This window comes from Bacillus rossius, chromosome 6, assembly GCF_032445375.1.
Source record: "Bacillus rossius redtenbacheri isolate Brsri chromosome 6, Brsri_v3, whole genome shotgun sequence".
NCBI lineage: Eukaryota > Metazoa > Arthropoda > Insecta > Phasmatodea > Bacillidae > Bacillus > Bacillus rossius.
Window position 1 is genome coordinate 65,505,349 of NC_086334.1, and position 17,501 is coordinate 65,522,849.

The 17,501-nt window shown below is 36.2% G+C and overlaps 1 protein-coding gene across 2 annotated transcripts in view; it reads left to right on the forward strand.

The window, feature by feature from the left end:
* Positions 1-17,501, forward strand: part of LOC134533271 (uncharacterized) — a 167,084-nt gene that overhangs the window by 9,773 nt on the left and 139,810 nt on the right. The window lies entirely within an intron of this gene.

The following is a 17,501-nucleotide window of genomic DNA, read 5'->3' on the forward strand; positions in this document are numbered from 1 at the left end:
CGAAATATGTTTCATTACAACTTAATGATAAGGTGATATTTGCATAACAACAAAATCAGCCTAGATAAATGTTCGATCACATCTAATCTAGGGGAACGGGGGGCAAGATGGAAAGGTTAACATGTTAATGTAAATAAAAAACACATCTAAGATACCACAAAAAGTTTTTTTGTTTACGAGTAATATGATACATTTACTACCTAAATACATGTTATGAGATTAATTTGTATCCTATTTGTAAATGAAAAAGAAATTTTTAAAAAGATGTGCATTGTTTCCATCTTGCCCTCATAAAGGGGACACAATGGATAGCCAATCAGGGCAAGTTGGAAATGAATAATAGGTACGTAGGTAATATGTAATATCTATCCTCCAGTAAACTATATGTCACAAACATTTGAAATGTATTAGACTAAACATTTCACTTTCCCAGTTTTCACATTGTTAGTTGTTTTCACTAAGTACTACGACAAAAGTCACAAACATAGAAGCCAGTTTTGTTATTAAAATCTGTACAGTTTTCATGAGCCCATTCCTGGCATGTTACATTGAACCCATGTTTCCTTATGTTTACTGTCATTATAGGGTTCATTGCAAATAAGGCATGACACTTTCATCTTGAATTGGATTATCGATAGGTGGCTTTGGAAACATGATAGGCCTAGGCCAATGTAGGTCTTGATTTGACTTTCTTTTCTTTCGCAGGCCTATTCCTGACGAAGAAGCACTTGGTTCAGACAATATACTCTTCACAGTTTTAGGACTGCTTTGTTTTTGTAGCAATTCATTCTTGAATGGGGAGCTTGTAAGGATTTCAGATTTCTGACAACAACGATGTCGTCATGATCTTGCAGCTATATTTGCTTTAGGGATTGGCAAAATGTCTTTAGGAGATACATTGAAAGTAGTTGACACACTACTACTCTCAGTATTTTGATCATATGCACTTTGTGAAACATCATCCCTACCATTATCTGGATAAGGCCTAGGAATACGAACCTTATTATCTTTAGAGGAAATGTCACATACGACTAAAGGTTCATTGACATTATTTGAAGAAGCAGCAGGTGCATTATAAGAACAGGAAGGGAGCACAGGTACAGAAGTGGTCTCATAAGATTTGGTAGATCCAGCTGAGTAAGACAACCTGGTAGAGATAGCAGAATCCTCATTGGAAATTATGGGAGAAACAACGCGTGACCCACTGGGATAATCTCTTTGAGTCGTTGGATTCTCATTGGAAAAATTGACAAGATGAGTAGGAGCTACATTGACTGAAACTGCAGTGGGTCTAGATTCAAATGAAGGGTTTTGAGTTTCGATGTCAACTGCAGAATGAGCAGTTGCCACATTGACCGAAACTGCAGAGTGTTCAGATGCCAAGGATAGGTCCTGAGGTTCAAAGTGAACTGCAGAAGGAGCAAAGTCAATTTCTGAAAAGACATTTGTGTTGAAAGGCCATATCCCACATTTTTTAAATCCTGATGTGGCAGAACTCATAGTTTCACTATTCTCAAAGGCTTTATTTACTAGATTAGGTATGTCATATTGGTTGATTCTGCGGCCTGGATGATTCTTCTGGAACATATCTACAGCCCTTTCAAATGTGTCTTTGGTAACATCCAATGGCTGGAGTTTATGCGTTGTATGGGGAGGCACAGAGACCATTATGACTCCCTTTTCACGTGCCAATTCAATGGAGTGTAAATTTACAGGGTGACCACTCGACCTGGAAAACCTGGAAACCTGGAATTGTCAGGGAATTTTGTAGCTACAGGGAAAAATCAGGAAAAGTCAGGGAATTTCATCAAAAATCTGGAAATTTTTCGTTGAAACAGGATTTTTTAAAAATATTACTAGTAAAATAGAAAATGAAAGGTAGGATTTATGTTGAATTTGTGTTTTCGAGATCTCGTGTTGTCTCGTAACATTTTGCGGCTTTCATACATTAAGTTGGTGCACCTGTCTCGCTATTATTTTATGGTTTGTAAATCCGTTATTCCGTTCTGTTGTTTGCATGATTATTAGGCCTTGCATATAACCATCTGTGCATGGATTGTTACAGTTAAATGGATAGTTTTTGTTGTAAAACTTTCTTGTGGCGTGTTTTTTTTAAAGATTGTGAATGAAACAAGTTAGTGTATGTGTATACATTAATCCTGCGTTTCATTATTTGTTTTTGTGTAAAAATGGCGGGATACGTGATGAAGGCTGGCAAGTGTTTTTAGTTTTGGTACGTAAATATGTCTATTAAGGCTGACACACTTTTTAGTTGTGGTATGTAAATATTTATTTGTAAAGACAAAGTGACAAGTTTTCGTCATTTCGTGCTCCAAACAAAAAAAAAACTAGCTTTAATTATATATGGCTTGCGTGTGAAGATTTTTCACTATGGTTACTTGAAGACGAGTCAAATAAATTTTCAGCCCGGTGTTGTTATTGCATGTCTAAGTTCAGCCTAAGCAATATGGGAAAACAAGCCGTGATAAGCCATATGAATGGGAAAAAACACAAAGAAGCAGCTGCAAACCGCAATAAGTGTGTGGAAATAGACGTTCTATTAAAACATGGACAAAGCACATCTGAAGCTTCGGTTAGTAAGTACCCAACAGATGCCACTGAACCTGTTAGTCCAAGTCCAGTGACTGATATGCCTAAGAAAACTTTGCATGCTTTTCTATTAAATGATAGTATAACCAAGTCTTAAATATATTGGTGTTTGCATTCTGTGACAGAACATAATTTATTTAGGAGTGGTGCTAGAAGTGCTGACCTTTTTCCAATACTTTTCCCTGATAGTGAAATAGCCAAGAAAATTCAACTGAAGTTGCATATACAATAGTACATGGGTTAGGGCCTTATTTCAAAACACAGCTGGTGAAATTGATTTCAGATTGCAACTATGTGGTTGTAGGGTTTGATGAGAGTCTAAACAAGGTGGCTCAAAAGCAGCAGATGGACCTTTTCGTAAGATTTTGGGACTCTGAAAAAAATGAAGTTTCATCACAGTACTTTACGTCTGCATTTCTTGGCCATACAACGGCTGCTGATTTGCTTATCCACTTTAAAAGCTCTCTGTCTGATATAAATTTAAGTAAACTTATACAAGTGTCAATGGATGGCCCAAATGTCAATCATAGATTTTTGAAAGATTTGTTGTTTGACTTAAAAGGTGACGACCCTAGTAAGCCGACATTACTAGATATAGGATCTTGTGGTTAACACACTGTCCATTGTGCTTTTAAAGCAGCTATACGTGAAACTAAGTGGGAGATAGTTGAATTTTTGAGAGCAGTCTACAACTTATTCAAAAATGTACCTGCAGGAAGAGCATATTATATACAATACACAGATACAAGAATATTTCCTATGAAATTTTGTTCTATTCGTTGGGTAGAGAACAGCAAAGTTGCACTTCGAACTATTGAAATTCTACCTTGTTTGTCAAAATTTGTGAAGTGTGCAGTGCGGGATAAGAAAGCATATACTAGACAGAATGAATGTTTTTCTGTTGTTTCAAGATGTGTCAAAGACAACCTGTTTGGAGCAAAACTTTCATTCTGTTATTCTCTTGCAGGTTTGTTAGAACCTTTCTTGAGACAGTTTCAGACAGAATCTCCAGTGGCTCCATTTCTTCATTCTGCTCTCTTCTCATTGGTACACACATTGATGGTACGTTTTGTTAAGGAAGATGTCATTAAGAAGAATTTTCTTTCACCAGGCAAACTTATTTTGAGCACAGATAACTTGCTACATGCAAAAAATGTTGATGTTGGTTTTGCTGTAAGATATGCATTTCAAAAAGCAAAAGGAGTGAAAGAACTTCAGATTTTGGAATTCAAGCAATGCGGTCGCCAAGCTCTAACTCAATGTACCACAAAATTGTTGGACAAGTCTCCTCTGAAATTCAGACTAACTGAGGCACTGACATTTCTTGATCCTGCTGTTGCTACTAAATCTGTTCTATTCAAGAAAAATTTGGCATCATGCTTGGAAATATTGGTGAAACACAATTGGTTATCTGGTGTGCAAGCCGACAGCATTCAGCGTGAATTACATCTTATTCTAGAGTCAGAAGAAGTGATTGGATGCATGACTGCATTTGAAAAACATTCTCACCTCGATCATCATTGAATGAAGTTGTTTAGTTCACACAATGTTTCAAGCCAAGTAGTTAATTTTGTTAAATTTCTACTGATAATTTCTCATGGAAATGCTAGTTTAGAGAGAGGATTTTCGGTTAAGGCTGTTGGATGGTCGGGCGCTTGCATCCAGTGGCGTAGCGTGGGTGGGGCGGAGGGGGCGGCCCGCCCCGGGCGGCAGCCCGCGGGGGCGGGTCGCCGGTGAAGCGGGTTGAGATCTGATCTATGATTCATTCATTACATGTGTCAGACACACTATAATGTTCCATTTTTATCTCAAATTTTGCGCACCAGCTATTTTTTAATATTTATTTAAAAGAAAAACTGCGAAATCACTGACAGAGCTCTTTATAACGTTTGTTTGTTTACATACGAACGGCAACATCGCACCACGCCGCGCCGCCCGGCGCGCGCGAGCCGAGTTGAGCGGCACTCCTTATTATGTTAATTACTCATACAAAATCTTTTGTTTCACGCGTCGGCCCGTGTCGATGCCTCTCTTTCGCACTCATTGAACTTAGTACTACGCATTGTACTGTAAAGTTTGACCTTAACCCAGGGCAAACCAAACAACTTCCGCAAACCGGGACACAGTAAAACTCATATATTGCCCCGTACCGCGAGCACAGGTAAACCCAAAAAAATATTAAAACCCAAACTAATAGCAGGCTTAAAAAATACTAATAAGGTTGCGAACAGTGAGAGGAGGCAGCAAGTTAAAAAGACGCAAAATTTATATGACAACATTTAATATATATATATATATATATATATATATATATATATATATATAATAAAATCGTTTCATCACAAATCGGTGCATCCATCATAAAATACATACCCTATTACTACTTATAAAAAATAGCTATATAATAATACTAAAAAAATACTTTAACAATTCCCCCGAAAAATTATAATTTGATCATATACGTCGGAGCTCCAAAAATTAAATATAATTACCAAAAAGGCATTAAAAATATATAAGAACATAACTCCGCTAGACTATCAAACTTGACTATATTGTCGATTGAACAAGAATTGGCTGCTAATATTGATTTTGACAAAGTTATTTCTGACTTCGCTGCTCATAAGGTCCGTATAATCCGCTTGTAAAACCGCTCATCCTATTTTAACTTCAATAAAAGGTACCTCATTGCATGTGAAATTTAATTTTAATTAAGCACTTATAGAATGGGGCGGCAAAATGGGTTTCCCGCCCCAGGCGCCGAGATGGCACGCTACGCCACTGCTTGCATCTTGCCAGTATAGGAAAATCAATGTTAACTAAAATATGTTTTATGTAGGCACTAAATAAGATAAAAAGGTGAAATAAAAACCAAAATGCAGATAATGCAGGTATACATTTGCATTAATACCCACTTTTTTAATAACATTTTCACATAGTTTTTAAATGACTTGTTCATTCTTCAATAATCTATTGTAAACAGGCTGCCCATTTTATAAAGAAAATGAATATTAAGGCATATCCAGCAAATTATTTAGATCAAAAATGTTTCAGACTGCATGTCTCTATCTGTAATAGGAAAGCTATAATGTTATATTTATGTATTGAAATAATTTGTGCAGGGGCAAATATCTCAGATGAGCGATGGCTAGCTGGGTGAGGTGGGCAGGAAGGGAGGCAAGCTGTCAGGTAGCTGCCTTGATGCCAGGAGGGGGGGGGGGGGGGCGGTACTTATCCCTTCCTGGAGCTGTTTTCAGTTTGTAGGTCGTGACTCACCATGGCATCGAAACTCTGGTATATTTCCCCCCCTTCGTTCTTGACAAATACTCAGATTGAATCCAAGACCCTAAAACAGATATTGCGAACTGGTATACCATATCACCTCAGCGTGGGCCACCAAATTATAAGTGTAATTAACATGTTACTGACGATGCAGATAAAATTATGTAATTTACTATAGACTTTGTGTGCAATTTGTGTGCCACTGATTATAAACGAGTTATAATGAATAGCCGAAGTTATTACAACTTCAGCAAATTATTCGTTAACTGCTTTATCTACTTGTCGCGGACTTAAATATGATTGAAAACATGTATCATTAATATTATATGGTAAACAAAATGTTAAATATCTGAAAACTAATTATGTAGTCATAGCTTTTAACTAGGGACCGGTAAAGTAGGTTTTTTTCTTCAAAATTAAACATAGTAAGTAGTATTCATTAAAATACCTCCATGGAATTCGTATACTTATTTAGAAATGAAACATTTATTATATTTAACAGATTAAGTGTGATTACGCACGCAATCTCGGCGAGTGAGCGTACAGACAAATAAAAGACTTGCTTGCAAACCGTTAATACATTGGGCCTGCGTGTTATCTGACAACATATACATAACTGTCATTGTATGGTTAGTGAGAAAACTATTTTGCAATGTTTGAATGATTTCACCTTAATTGCGTAAAGCAAGGATTGTTGGCAAATCAGCCAGAAACCTACGTAATTATTTAATACGCTCAGTTGCGTTCATATTAAAAAAAAGGAGGAAAAAAGTATACCCATACGGAATTAAACGTTAAGGGGATTGGTGCACCAGCATCATATTATAAAAAACAATATATTTGTGAATGATTCAGCTGCTAGAGAAGATTTGAACCATTCTGGTGTAAAATTTATTTTTTTATTTTTTATTTTAATTAAGTTATTGCTGATTTTTGGGAATTTTTTAAATTCAAGCTTTATTAAAAAACTATAAAGAATTCAGTGGTAAAATTTTCGCAGATAAATTTTCAGACACGGGAGATATGACTGTGACCATTATTTTATCTGTAATCATTATTAATTTAACGTATTTACAATTTAAATTTTAATAAATGAGCTGCTACGAAATTGCGTGATATTCATTTGCGAATTTAATAACATTCGCGTTTTCATTTGTAATTCAAACGCCTACATATCTGTCGGCTGAATGATTGACTTTATTTTAGTCTTTAGCTTATTGCAGTCGGACCTAAAGTAAAAACGTAGCTGTAGATGTTTGAGCCGCGTGCAAGCTCGGATACGAGAAATTATGGAGCGCGCTGGACAGTAGTGACACCTTGCGACAGTTTCCCGAACTTGTTGCAGCCCGTTCCCACCCTGCCACAGCTGTCTGCTGTTTACGAAGGGGAGACGGGATTTCGCGTGAAACTGATATGAAGGTCAATGTATTCATTTTCAGTAGATAAGAGAACGTGTTTGGTCTAGCTCGGCGTATAATTGAATGGTTATTCTCTGTTATTATTGAGCACAGTGATTTAGCTAGATGTTTTTTGTTGTAAGCGTGAGATTTATTCAGGAATAAAATGCCGAAGAAGCAGAGTACACAAAAGAACAAAACTATCGAAAGCCATTAGAGCGCTTAGAAAAAAGAATAAAGAAAGATAAGATATTATTTTATTATAGCTTTTTTTGCCATACATTTATTTTTCAGAGTTGCGTATGTACAACGCGATGGAGGCGATGCGACAACAAAAAGATGTGTAAAATTGTAAACATTTTTTTTTTCCAGCAATGCGTGAACCATTCATAAACTATACTCAACATGTAATCGTATAATTACGTTTGAATTTTTTTTATGAGAGGCATCAATGTTAACAAGTTTTTTAAGCCACAATAGACTTTTTTCAGAAAAATAAGTGTAGCAGAAAACACTCAACATAGTCTCACACAAAATCAGTTTACATGAATGCAGTTTTAAGAAGTAAGCTACGTAAATAATAGTTAAACATTATTTAATATCTGCTGGTAACGTTTCCAAAGTATCAGCTTCGCCTTCATTCACGAACAATATTCGTGAGCTTATTTATTTATTTTTCTGGCGTTTCGTTGGTGACTGTTAGGACTGCAAAATTAGTAAACATTTTTCACCCTATCCTAAGTTAAATCTAAGTGTGCGCGGTTAGATGAGGACCTAGATGTGTCTCATGCTTACGCCTTTACACTCTACTCATGCGGGGTATTAAGGGGCCCGCCTCGTGGCCGATTTTTTCACCGCTCGGGCTCAAGAGTTGTAGTTTTTCCTCCAAGCAGGGTGGCGAGTCGAAGAAACACTGAGCAGGGAGGAGGGCAGCTGGGGAGTGGGGGGGACACAGCTCCGGCCACCTTCCTCTTCCCTTCTTCCTTGACGCGACCTTGAACGCAACGCGGGAGGAGGGGAAAAGACAGACGCAGAGAATGAGAGAATGATAGCAGGCCGTGGTGATAAGGAACGTGTAGCTGGCGACCGCTCGCTTCCCTGTCCACAGCAATGCATATTTGTGTCCTGAATAATCCACACGCTAGGCTATCCCGTACAAGACGCACAGTATAAGCCTATATTACGCCAACAGTTTCCCAAATTATAATGCTCTATCTGCTTATTATAGAAACACAAGTCTTGCAATTTTTAAGATCGATATAATATTACCTAAAAGTACAGACCTATTAAATTACTGGTAACTGAATGATAAAATTTTCTAGCTCTGCTTGAACCAATAAACATGCCCAGTTTAATACATTTTCCTGTCATTAAACTTTAGCGTAGATTTAACTTATATCGGTTTAAAAAAAACCTTGTTCTAAAGGGGAGTATGTGCAAGTAAAAAAGGTAAACATAATTTCTGATGAAAAAGAATTTTTGGAATTGGTTTTTAAATGACTTTGAAGAAAGCATTTTTTTTTTTTTTAATTTAGTTGATAACCTAATCTGGAACATATGTTTCGTACGTTGGCGTTTCAACTTCTTACACTTCAGAATTTAATCCTCCAGTTATTGTTTGTGAAGGTTAGGACCGCATATTCTTCATTTAAATTAAGCCCATTACACAGCTGCCAAATTTATGCTATACCTTCAATTATACCCATGGGGATAAAAATGAGCAAAAGTTTATCTAGCAGAAGAGAAGAAATAATTAGTTACTCCATTCACACGATACCTAGAATACTAACAGAAAACCTAACAACGCATTTGCCGAAAAATCATGCTTTTTGGGCTAGGATAGACATGTTATTGTCCATTCAACCAATTACTGAAAATATATAAAAAATCTCACGGTGTATTTAAAAATAATGTAACCTGGTGGATGAACTTGGTATTTAATCTTCCTGACTTCACTTGCAAAAAATAAAACAAATTTGTGCGGTATTAAAAAAACCGAGCAATTGTAAAATTAATGAAGTTTGCTCAAATGTAGTTTATTTATTATATATTCATAAGATAACATAAATAAGACAGCTCATTCAACTAATTCACAATATTAAATGTCCTATTTGTATTGTACTAATTCCAAATGGTCCCGATTCACATATTTTATACGTACGTACATACTGATTGGTTACTAACTTATTCTACTACTTAAAAGAAATTGTAATTAACAATTTTCGTTAACAAGTGAGACAAATAAACACGCTCAGTTTAATGTAGTAGTTCGCATAGTAAACTGAAATCTGAAGTGAAGGAAAACCATCGCATTTTCGTTTAGACTAACAGGTGTGGGGTTTCTATGATTTGCTAAGTTTATTCAGTAATAATATATGGAGAATAATTTCCTAATAAATTTAGATAATTAATTATTTGTTAAAACTACTTGTATTAAACAATCAAACCAAATGACTAAGCTATAAATTTAATGTTATTATAACAATAGGATAAACAAATAAAATGTTTTAGTAGGTATTTGCTGTAAGCATATTTTTTGAATCAGTAATATTTTATCGAAAAAAAATTATATTCCATTACCTAAGTTGAAAAATAGCGCGCTTTATAGACGCACAACAAAGTCAATGGGAACTTTTGTAGGAGATTATGTATTATCAGTAGAGCAATGCTGTAACTATTTTAGTTTACCAAATATATTTCAGAATACTCCAATACCATAAAATTTAATTTGGGAAACTAATACGTTTCCTAATGTTTGCATAAGTTAATATATACAGGTTTATGTTCTTACACGCGGGTCAATCATCTTGGCAACATTGGCTCGTGGGTAAAGCAGAAAAAATCGAACACGTTCTAGTACGGTTTTAGCTAATATTTTCGGTATGAAAACCTTTATTCCCAGTTACAAACCCCTTGAAAGGTTGCTGAAATGCTACCCACACGGGAGCAGGCACGCTAACAGAAAATTTTTATGGAAACTGCTAAGGGAATGGGCATCGTAGTGGTCGCAATCATAAATGTATATATATACATTTGATATGTAAATATGTGTATGCATTTACACATATATACATATAAAGTGTGTGTGCATATAAAACTAGATTTATTATTGTTAATTTTTTTTTCACATGTATTGTACAACTGTGGAGTTGGTTAAAAACCAGTGATTTTAAACAAGGGACCTTACAGTACAATAAGTTCAAATTAAATTTAAATCTACCAAATTTAGACCAAAGTATCACTCACTTAGATTTACTACACCTCTAATTTACGTCATAAACAGTAGGAAATCAGTCATGGCATATCTCATTTTTATGATTCATGCTTTGCCCAAATTTATGTTTCATAATGTATGTGGCAGTATTGTTTTGTTGTTTACTACATATTTGACACTCTACAGGTCCCATTTCTGTATGGTTCTAACTGCTACAACGACAAATATAATATGTGGTTACGCTAGATAAATTGTAATTATTTCGTATGCTTTAGCCCGAATCAAAAGGAAAGGAACTTGTGTGTCACTGTCATATTAAAACTTACTTAAGCTTTTCCTATTCAGAATTAAAGTAGTTCAATATTGCTGTATGCAAAGTTACTTGCTTACGCAATCCTCCAACATACACTGACTGAATTTCTTCATGGTACTTACAGGCATAGTTTTTTACTGTAACAATATGTAAAGCAATTTCGGTTGCGGACAATCCATTTATACAGAGAGCCAAGATGTTAAACATCAAAAATTACAACTCGATCACAAAACATACCACTCAGTCACACACTTCTTGATAGAGGTGCCTCACGACAGAGGTGTAAGATAGCATAGTTCGAGATTCTCAGCCTGTACCTAATTATTAAGAGCACATCAAACTCGGCATACAGACAGATTTACTTGGAAACAATAAAATAATAATTCAGAATCTAAATTACAAAACATTTCACAGTATTAACTTACGTGACATAGCGTTAGCCTAATAAACACTCTCCCCGAGCGACTGGCTCGGCTCGCCGGGCGCAGAGATGCACGACACAGGGCAAAGCACTCAAGGTCAAAATATCTAACGCGCATTATCTGTTTTGTAAAATGGCTGGCAGAAGATAAAAACCAAAATAATATACAGAATGAAGCACCCAGTGAAATACATTTTTTTAAATATAAACATTAATGTTTATTTTCTTATGAATAAAGTACGATTTTTACGATTTTTAGAAGTTGAATAAATGCTCTTAAGTTAGATGAAGTCATTATATTATTTTCAGCGAGAGCATTTTGAAACATTAGGCAGCGCAAGGAGCCCCGATATATTTGTATGCAACTTCGTCATATTTTTTGAATAGCCTACTATGTCACAATAAGTGAAAAAAATAATGGAAATAAGAATGCAATTCGACGATATTATAAGGGTTATATATTTACTAGCTGCAGTACCCGGCTTTGCCCGCGCTGAACACCGGGTGATATATTGTCCGCGAGTTACAGCAAAATGGATAGCGATATGTCCAGTGTGTTGGACATTAAGAAATGATACATAATTACTGTTTGTGTATCTGTGACCTATGATTTTCTGTTTACCCATGGCGATCGGTTGAAAGGTTTAGAAGTTGATGCGCTACAGCGCCATCTAGCGGCGAGTTACAAAAAAAATGGATAGCATAAAAACCTTCTTCATGATAAAAACACTCTGATGTGCCAAATTTCATGGCGATCGGTCAAACGGTGTAAGAGTTTATCGACGTCATACATGCCAACATCCAATTATATATATTCTTATATTTCGAAATTTTAGGGCTTTCACTTTTGCGGAAAGTGGATGTTCAGGACCTCGAATGGTTTGGAACACTCCATCTCGAAAGAAATGATATTTGAAATTCCTGAAATTTTCGAAATTTTGGGGCTTTGTCCCCAGAGGGGGAGTGGTGATTTTGAGGACCCTGAATGGCTGAGAAACAATAAAAATCGAAAGAGAATGATATTTGAATTTTTTTAAATTTTGGGGTTTTGACCCCTGAGGGGGGTGGGTGTGTTGTTGAGGACCACGAATGGCTCGTAAACACTCCAAATCGAAAGAGAATAGGCTTTTGGAAATTTTCCGAAATTTTTTAATTATTGGGTCTTTGACTCCTTGTGGGGGGAGGGTAGTTTGAGGACCCCGAATGGCTAGGAAACACTCCAAATAGTAAAAAAGTATTCTTAAATTTAAGAAATATTTCGAAATTTTGGGGTTTTGCATCCCCCCCCCCTCCCTCAAAATTGGGTGGGAAGTCGACTTTGGGTAAAAGTTCCACCATGCCCCGGACACTTTAGTTCGTAATGACTTAATTTTAATACAATTTCCTCCAATTTTTCGAAATTTTGTGACTTTCACTTTTGTGGAAGGGAGAGGGGGGGGGGGGGGGTGGAGGTTCAAGACCTCGAATGTTTCGAAGCACTCCATCTCGAAAGAATAGATATTTGAAATTCCTAAAATTATCGAAATTTTGGGGCTTTTTCCTAGAGGGGGGGCGGGGTGTTCGAGGACCCTGAATGACTCGAAAACACTTAAAATCTAAAAAAAAAAAGATTTTTTTAAAAAATTTAAACTTTCGAAATTTTGGGGCTTTAACCACCTGGGGGGGGGGGGGGGGGGGGGTGATGTTGAGGACCCCGAATGGCTCGGGAACACTCCAAAACGAAAGAGATATAAAGGAATATAAGAATGTAGGCATTTACTGTACTCCTATCTACCATAATAACAATATTGACAAATAGAAAAACTTATTACCTACCTATTAATAATTTTCTAAATAAATTAATAAATAACTCTATGTTTAAGAATTTACGTACATACATAATATTAAACTTCAAACTATACAAATATAAATATTAGTAGGCCCTACCAACCTATGAATAAATTTCGAAGAAATTTATAAGTTTACGAATTTATATACCTACTTAATATTAAACTTCAACCTATCCACACAATAAAAACCTAAGAATATTAGTGTAATTAATTTTTTTTATTTGTCATAATACCTAAAATACGTATGTTTCCAAAATAAAACAAAGTATAAATAATGACCAATTTGACAAAAAAAATTGTACAACTCGAATGACATTGAAAACATACACGTGAAATTTAAAAGAATTATGAGTGCCCTAGGTAGGGAGAAAAAATATAGAAGAAATTAAATTTAATAAATGGGTGCGTGTACTTAGGTACGCGCATGAGAAGTTATACTTCTTTGGCATCATTAAAAAATAGTTTTTAATTGCATGCAAAAATATTGCGTGGAGTCCCTCCGCGCGGAAGAAGTGAAACTTCGTAATGTGGAAATGAAAATAGGAAGGGGTAGAAATAGATTTTTAGTGAAATCATATTGTATCAAATCAAAATAAAAAAAATAAAGGAAATAAATGTGTAACGATTCATAGATTGATCTTCAGAGAGAGAGAGAGAGAGAGAAAGAGATACATATTGAATGACTATAAAACTTACTTTTTTATGAGAGCAGATTTTCATGAAATAAATCATGAAATCATTCAACGATAAAAGCTGTTTATTTAACTAAGCGGACGGGTTCGCCCGAAGGAGAAAATTGACGCGGCAAGACCTCGTGGACATAGAGAAATGACACACACTCACTATTTATGTGTTTATGAAACATGATTTTTTTCTGCAATTTAAATTGTAATATACAAAAACGGTATTGAAAATTGAAACAAATATGGTGACACTACAAACTGTCAAGATCTTTATTTTTTTCTTACTCTCTACTTAGTTCCTTACAATAGAAAAACGTAACGTAATGGCTTGAAAGCTATTGCACGGCAGGCATAGAGGAATGACACTAACAGTTTGTATATCTATGACACACATTACATAAAATTAAGATATATTTTTTTAACAAGTTTAATTTTTTTTTTTTTTTTTTTTTTTTTTTTTTTTTTTTTTTTTTAGACAAAATATAGCCTATGTCCATCCCCAGGATATAATCTATCTCCTTGCCAAATTTCATTACGATCCGTTCAGCCGTTCAGCCGGGAAAAGGTAACAAACAAACAGACAGACAGACAGACAGAGTTACTTTCGCATTTATAATATTAGTATTGATGAGAATATTTTAAGGAAAAAATATTAACTAAATATTTTTGACAAAAATATTTTTTTTTTGTGAAGACGCGTCGTTGTAGATGGAAAAGAAAGGTCCATTTACAGTTCAAAAATTTTCATTACAAAATTTTAAGTTTTCCGTACCATGAAACAACTAGGGTCGGCGTTACATTCTACATCAGCATACAGTATGTGCGAAAGATTCATCCTTGGATCGTCTTTCATCAGATACACATTCCTAAAATAATTTCATTTCTAGTAATGCATTATTTTTAATTGCACGTTTCCTTTGAATAAGCACAGCAAGTTTAAAAGGAATGTTGCCTCAAATTTACATATATACGTATTACAAAAATTTAACGAACGATTGTTTCGTCAATAGGCCCTACACATGTTATTATTACATTATAGGAAAGTTTCACAACAAATGCTGATAATCCTTCGATTGTTTAATATTAGTTATATAGAATACGTTATACATAAAACATGTAAAAACGACAGTGTTCATGAATATCGTAAATAGAAAAAACCTGATATACGACAACAGGCCGGTTTTATTAAAGCTTTAAAATTGGTATTATCATTAATATCGATATTAAAGAAGGTAACATAAAAAAATCAATTTTAAAATTTGAGATATTTGCTAAATATTTTCATTGCAGGGTTTTAGGTGGTAAATGTTTTTTTGTATAATTCCAAAGCAAAATTTAGGATTGCAGTTAGCGTAGCATCGGTAGGCAACACGTAGTTCATAGTCAGCAGTCCGGAGTCGCCAGTCAAAATTACATAACATGACCAAGGGAGTATTTGATTAAACCACATCATCGCGAAAGATTTTCTGATAGGTGAAAATATTTTGGCAGCTGGCGGTCTGGCAAGTTGTTTCGGGCCGAAGCCCGGCCTAGCCTCACCACCTCCACCTCCTAGGACTGAACCCGTGAGGGTATTCCAGGAGCACTAACTTTTCTTCTTTCATCCTGATGTCACCTGGTCTTAATGGCATCAGGATGTTTGGCCTCGGATGTTCATATGCCATGTTTTTGAATGGTTAAACACCATTCGTTTGCCTCAACCAGAAACAACTTATCCATTCTGTTTGAGCCGCCGTGCCTGCAGCCAGAATATAGCTTTGTCAATTTTATAAAATACTTTGTCAGTTGCATCCATGCAGATTTTAAACACGACGGCTGATGTAAAAACTCTTCAGTCCTTCCGCGTGGGATCTCTTGTATGCCATTGCTCCGGGATGGTCTGGCAGTCCGAAATGAAGTTAGATGATATCCCACTGCTCGACTGGCGACTGCTGGACTGCTGTCTGTGGAACAGTTTATCTCCGACTGCCGCCTGCCGGTTGCAAGTTGTCAAACTGCGGACTGCGCATTGTGAATAAGGTCCTAGATGCCGAAACGTCCGGCGTCGCCTCTTCGTAAGCAAAAGAAACTAAAAATTGAACATTTATATCCAAATGGTTTTATTCTGCGGGCTATAATGTCAGGCATGCAGTCCGACTGCCGGGCTCGGGTGCTTGATGAGAATGTGACGTGAGACGAGTGGAACGGTATGTGCACAGACGATAACTTTTTTCCGCAATGCGTAACACGCCAGCGCACAGAGAGGTTTAAGTGACACGAGATATTAGTATAAACACAGCGTCGTTTTTTTCTTATTTTAGCGGCGGCTACACATCACACGTCTCTTAGTAACCTGTGGAATTCGTCAAGGTTTTACAATTAGCAGCGGCGATAATGCAATATGATACTTTTTTTGAACCGCTCTCACGGAGTTCCGTTTGTCAACTGTGAGTCTGAGCTTAGCGAGATTGACACGTGTACGTCTCCGAACGCATACACTTCCAACTTCCAGAACCGCACGTATGTTGCTAGACTCCGACGTTTATGGTTTGAATCACAGGAAAAAAACATAGAAGTGTGTACTAATCGTACGGCCATTAATAACATGCAACAAATGCTATTTATGACTTATTATTCTTGTTTTCTGTATAAAAATTTTCAAATGTGTAGAGGTGTTCCCACTACAAACTATCACAGTCAGCCATGGACAGCCGGCAAAATACTATTTGTTTTAATTGTGACTATAATGACAAGCTTCTATGTCCAAATTAAACTTACACTGTCTGAAATACTGCAATATTTATGCATGTTTGCACACACCGAACAGTTTGTAGCTAATTGCTTTGGGCACCAAATTCTGCTTACCAAATAAGAACCCCCCCCCCCCCTCCAAAAAAAAAGGCTCTTCTTATTCTTACGTTCATTCACAATTGAAGTTAAAAAAAATACTTTTTTAAATGTTACGTGAAATTCTTTATTTCAACTTGGCGTTTTTAAAATGGTTAAATGCATATTTTGGTTAAAAGTGTTGATTGCATTTAAATTTATACCATTAAAAATATTAATGGCCACATATAAAATAAAATTAATAAATACGTAACTAACAAAGCCATATAAAATCGATTTGAATATATCACTTGTATAATGAAATATTACTTATGCCCAACGATTTGGCGTTTACTTCCTTTAATGGTTTTGTTCTTCTTCCGAGGTGCATTCTGTCGTAACCTTGCCTTATGACCCCGCCTGCAGTCACGCTGAATTCTAATGTCGTTCGGCCTCAACACAACTAACTGTGGAATACGCGTGTACTCAGCCCGGTCTGGTGTCCACAGGCCCGCCCTAGCCGGGGTGAGTATTCAGTCCGGGCAAGCGAAGCACAACTGAAAGAGGACAGGAAGAAAGGCAGCGCGGAGACCCCCCTTCATCCTGCCTCGTCATCCAAGGTCAAGCGGCCGTGGCGGCGCCACATACCGGGAAGAACATTCGCGCAGCACACGTCGTAGAAATCACGGTTTTTCTCAAAATTTTCCGTTGTGACCTAGTGCAAATTATATACGCAGCGAAAGAGAAAGGATTGGTGCACGATCCAAAAGTGTTTTTACGCAATAGTAATGAAAACTGTGAGCTTGGCGTGCCTCTGAAAATACGCTAATTAGGCTTATTCAGCATGCATTTACTAATCGACTATATATCTGAGACATCTTAAACAACTTTAGGATCATGCCCGGTACCTTAATCTCTTTTATATCCGAAATCGGTAATCGCATGTCAAA